This window comes from Pinus tabuliformis, chromosome 1_1 (genome assembly GCF_031772625.1).
Source record: "Pinus tabuliformis cultivar Carrire ecotype Pingquan chromosome 1_1, CPIR1, whole genome shotgun sequence".
Taxonomy (NCBI): domain Eukaryota; kingdom Viridiplantae; phylum Streptophyta; class Pinopsida; order Pinales; family Pinaceae; genus Pinus; species Pinus tabuliformis.
In genome coordinates, this window is record NC_142297.1 from 952,559,802 (window position 1) to 952,565,428 (window position 5,627).

A 5,627-nucleotide genomic window follows, 5' to 3' on the forward strand; every position below is an offset into this window, starting at 1 on the left:
ATGTTATAAAGCTCCATGGGAAGTATGTTTTGTTTCAATGGTATTGTTGGTTATAGGTGTCATTGAACACCGAGGAGGGTGTTCCCCCAAGGTGGAGGGTTCTGTAACAACCTTGGTGAAAGTTCCATGTAATAAAAGTTAATAAAGGAAAAAATAATAACCATTGTTGATGGGACACTTATTCCAAGTTGAATGTTGGGAATGAAATCCTAGTGTGTGTGTTGATTTTGTTGTTAATGGCTAAGGAAATTGGCAAAGGCAATGGCTAAGGCTTTGGAAAGGAAAAATGGCATTTTTAGCACAATTATTTATGAAAATAAAGGAAATTTAGGAGAAAAGGGAGGTGAAAGGTCACAGGTTGCACGTGAGGAGGAAAATGAAGAAAATAGAGGCCTCATTCATAAAAAGGCTTCTGAGGATCAATGGGTAGGCTTGGTCAGTGTAAGCTTATGTCAGTTCAGTTCTGGAGTTCTCTTTTTATTCTCTCTTTCTCTCATACTCTTGGACACTTAGATTTTTCTTGGAGCACTCTTGGAGAGTGTGGCATATTTGGAGTTTTGGAGCAAGAAGGTAAAGGCAGAGCAGGAAAGTGCAAGAGGACATCGGGACCAGTAGCTACAATGGGTTTTTCTTGCAGGTACCAAATTGCATGTATGTTTTCCTCACTAGTTTTAGCATGCATGGCATATGCATGTGGTTTGTTGGTTGTGGTTTGTTATTGGCATGAAGGATGGTCGAGATTGACAGTGGATTGCCTAGCCTTGTCATTTCCTGGATAGTCATGGAGATTGTGGTTTTATTTCATTGTTTCGTTTTGGTTGGTTCTCATGTTTCCTTAGCTTGGGTTGAATTATTAGTCCTGGAAGCCCTGGTTAGACAAACACTCTAGAAGCCATGTAACATCTTGGGTTGAGTTACTAGTCATGGAAGCCTTGGTTGGACAAATGCTCTGGAAGCCCTTGGTGGGTTTTACTAGTCTTGGAAGCCCTAGTCGAAAAAACGCTTTGGAATCCCAGTAAAAGTTGTGGGTTGAGTTACTAGTCCTGGAAGCATTGGTTGGAAAAACTCTCTAAAAGCCCTGGAAGGCTTGGATAGAGCTCAATATGATGATGGTTTTGTGATGTCCAATCGTGAGGTGGAATCATTGTTTGATGGTTGAGGTGGATGGCCTCTGGAAGACCTAGATGGTTTTGGATTGATGTGTTCTATGAGATCCCACATTCATGATTGGAATATCGAACGAGGGTGAATGGCTGAAGAGAGATTTGGATGAGCCATTCTACGGTCAGGTGGAACATGGTAGTCCCATACCAGGTTGGATTTTGCATCATTAATATGAGGTTATTTCTCCTTGTTATCTCATGAGTATTATATCGGTTTATATTTGGATTATATGGCTATTGTTTCCTTGGTATTTTTGTTGTTATTATGTTGGTTATGAATGTGTATTATGACAATGGCTATGTATGGCTCCCATTATGGTTTTACTTGTATATGAATGAGCAATGTATCTATGGCCTCATGGATGAAACTGCAGCTAATGTGATAAGGAAATAATGCTTCATAGCGAATCTTAGATAAGTATGAAACCCCTATGCTTAGATCTATTGTTTACACTTGTAGATTGCATTGATGCCAAGTGTTTGACAGAATACCATTCCCCGTTGGGGATGGTCAGGCCTAATCCTGGAGTTATTTTTTGGTTTATTAGTCTTTTCATCATGTGTTTAATGGATTTCAGAAGTTACAACAAGTTCTAGGCAGTGGTTGGAATTCTAGGCTTGAAAAGTGCCTTAAATTCCCTGAACTCTGGCACAGGTCTGCCGGAAATAGTCCCTAGACGCAAACATCTAGGTTCATGGAAGCATCCAGAGATCTCTAAATGCTAGCATGCCCATAGAATGGGAGCATCCAGAGGTCAAGTGGTCTAAAACCTCACTGGGACTCAGGGGTTGGTTAAAAGAAAGGTTGGGATGGTTCCTAGGGGTCCTATTGTTGATGTTGAAGGTCTGTATGGCATGTTTCCGTCGGTTCCACTTCCTTAACGTGACTTTGGAGGTCGAATCATATCATATTAACTTCTCGTTATATGTTCACCCTGGTTGGTCGGTTGCTTGGGTAGATGTGGGAGGAGGGTGTTACAAAAGGGGGCAAAAGAATGGAAATGTGTAAATTCAATGTAGGAAGCCCTAAGCATAACATGATTGCATGGTGTCCAATGGTTCATTCCTTATGGAATATATAACCAATGACGACCTCAATCCCCCAATCCCATTCCCCTTTTTGAGTGAGTGGCATTCATTGAGTGGTATATTTCATATTTTGCTTGAACTATAAAATGGCTTCTCTAAAATATACTTGTCACCTTTTTGAGTACAACATTAACATGTCATACAAGAAAGTGTAAAAAAACTCACTATATGAGGGGGTGGGTAAGATTGAATAAAATTTAAAATTAGCAATTGCACATAAAGGTGCAAAGATACACCGAATGAATAGAATATTTACAAGACCCTCTAACCAAGAATAGAGCCCATTACTAAATCGATCCTCACTACACTTGCTCGCAACCCCTAATAAACCATAATAATTGTTAATAGAGAAAAAACTATAAAAAAAAATGTCCCAAAAAAAAAAAAATCCATATATGTCTACGAAATGAAATAGAAAGGGGAAAATACTTGTGGAATTTATGCCACGCAAGGAGGGATTTTGTCTAGTGAATGTATAGTTTGGATAACTCTACCTAAACACTTTACTCGTGTGCAGTAAGTTACATATTTCGCTTTAACTTTTTCGAATATTCATCCCTTTCCCCAAAAATTCAGTGCCATGTACTTCCATCCAATAACTAAAATGTAGGTTGTCATATTTTGTCACATGCCATATCATAGGTGGCATGTATATCCATCCAATAATTAAAACACAGGTTGTTAGAGATTTTCGGACTAACACTATGTAATGAGTGTAATGGATTGATCACACTCACTACACAATGTTAGTCTGGAAATCTCTAACAATATAATTCACTATGAAAGTTTCCAATCACTCAAAACACAGGTTGTCGTATGTCATCACATGCCTAGAAATGCTACTACTGCACATATTTTGTATCCATTATTCCATCACAAAAAGTGACTTTTCAAGAAAAAAAAATTCCCATAGAGAAACATTGAGTGCTTGACTTTTATGCAAAAAAATTTAACATTTTATTGAGAGGATATTACTTTTTATAACAATAAATTAATTAATCTCCTTATGTGTAGACTTCCACACTTGACTTATCGACTTGCCAAAAATCTATATTTTATAACAACATTGAAAATAAAAAAGTAACCTGTTAATTTTTATTTTAGTGAATTTCCCGTATCTCCTTATGTGTAGGCTTCCACATTTGACTTATCGACTCTCCGTGTAAAACAAAGTGTTCTTTTATCTATTTGATAAAAGAAACATTATGTTGGTAGAGGCACACTACACCTGACCTGGCTTGGAGATTTGGTTATAGATTGGTGATGACAATAAGATTTATTTAATCCCATAAATAAGCCATGACACATCATTTTGATTTACATTTCATATAAATTTTATAAAATAATTAAAAAGAGATTTGGTTATAGATTGGTGATGACAATAAGATTTATTTAATCCCATAAATAAGCCATGACACATCATTTTGATTTATATTTCATATAAATTTTATAAAATAATTAAAAAGAAATATTTACACATGTATGGATAATTAAAAATATAAAATATGCACATAATTTTATGATATTTTCAACCTTGTCCATTTCAACCCATCCACCTTTATTCTCTATTAGCAAATTGGTCCTTTTTTGGTTGGTTGGTTTTGTTTGGTCGAGATCCTACCTCAAACCACATCATTTTGTTGAACATTCTACTTAAATGTGGCCCAACCATTGCTTGGAATGACTAGAAAAAGGCAAAATCTCGTCGAGGCAATGAGTACATGCCATGAGATTAAAAAGTTTGAATAATTTCTCACCATCAAAGCTCACGGAAGTAGCCATATCTTGACTTTCTTAGACGGATAATTATTTAGTGAGTATTTTGTTCATACACGGTGGATTGTTTGCGGTGTTGTGTGCACAACCCTTTCTCTTGTGAACCCTCTCGCTTTAAATATCATTCGTGTTTTGCATATTGAAGTTTTTCTGGCAGAGAACTGTTAGGTAAACTTGACTCAGGATAAAGTCAAAGTTGACCAGGTTAAACAATGATGGTTTTGGGGCACATGGTATTGTGCACCCATAGTATTCTGCCCGTGGTATTATATGTAATGGAGCTTATAAAAGGCTAGAAGGACTTCATTGTAATGCAAGACCTAGAGGTGAGTGGTGAAGGCTCACTTGGTCGGATTGGCCAAGGTTTTGGCCAATGCTAATGAGATCTTATTAGGTTGGGTTTTTCCCCAGATTTGAGGTTTTCCCAGATAAACATTTGTGTTTATGGTTGTTGCTGGTTATTTTCTTATATATATTCCTCTCAGTAATTATTTATGTTATGCAGTAAATTTCTTAACATTCCCCCCTTAAACTTGACTTGGGGTTCCTTGACTAACTCTAGCCAAACCTGCTAAGTGAGACAATCCTGCTCACTCTAGCTCTTACCCCCCTCAGAGTTTTTACCCGGGGTATTGTTAACCCGACATCCCCCTATCACCTAGGTCTAACCCAGACTTTACCGGTGATCATCGAGGGGTACATATGCCTTACTAGGTCTTATAGTAGTATGCCCATTTACATGCAATAATTTTGACTTCATTAATTTTTTTTTTTGTTTATTGCTGTTGCAATTCTGATCCATCCTCTCTCAATTTGATTTTCTCAAAACTTCTATCAAACCGCTCCAACTGCGAGCCCAAGAACCTCGTAGATTCCAGCACCGGTGGCCTCACGTAACAGAAAACGAACAATTTTAGAAGCCGCATGAACAATTTTCTTCTGCTGACCTGCATGCAGCGCCCGCCTACTCCATCTTTCAACACGACATAGAACACACAGGAAATATTCCTTATCGATTCCCTACGAAAAAAGCTACGAACAAAATGAGCCTTGAATTTTAATATTACCAAAAGGTATCTCTCAAGCTTCTTTAAATAGCCGCATGAATCCCGAACAATTCGTCAGCATGTTCCAAACCGGTAAATATTGCAAATGCACTGCGATCCCTGGCAGTTACGGCACTATCTTCCGCACATTCTCCTCGAGGTTCTTCCGTGTACGATTGTTCCACCATTATTTTCTAGACCCAGATCTGTAAAAAGGTTGCATTGATCTCATCAGGCACTATAAACCCCTGGCATCAAAGAATCCCTTTGAAGCCAATATCTGGCTCTGATACCACTTGTTGGAGACACAATTGTCGTTACACCAAAACCCGCAGGTATTAGTAAACAGACACATCGCTAGATTTAAGCACATGCCATGAAACACACGGGGAGCGTTGACCTTCTACACCGCCATTAACGGGGAGCTAACAAGAAAATCATTCATGGTGATTTGAAAAGCCTCTGCATTTGAATTTTATGTATTATGGGAAATCATAAAGCATGTGCAAGCTCAAACTCCACATGGTGGAAGAGCAGAAGCCCCTAAGATCAT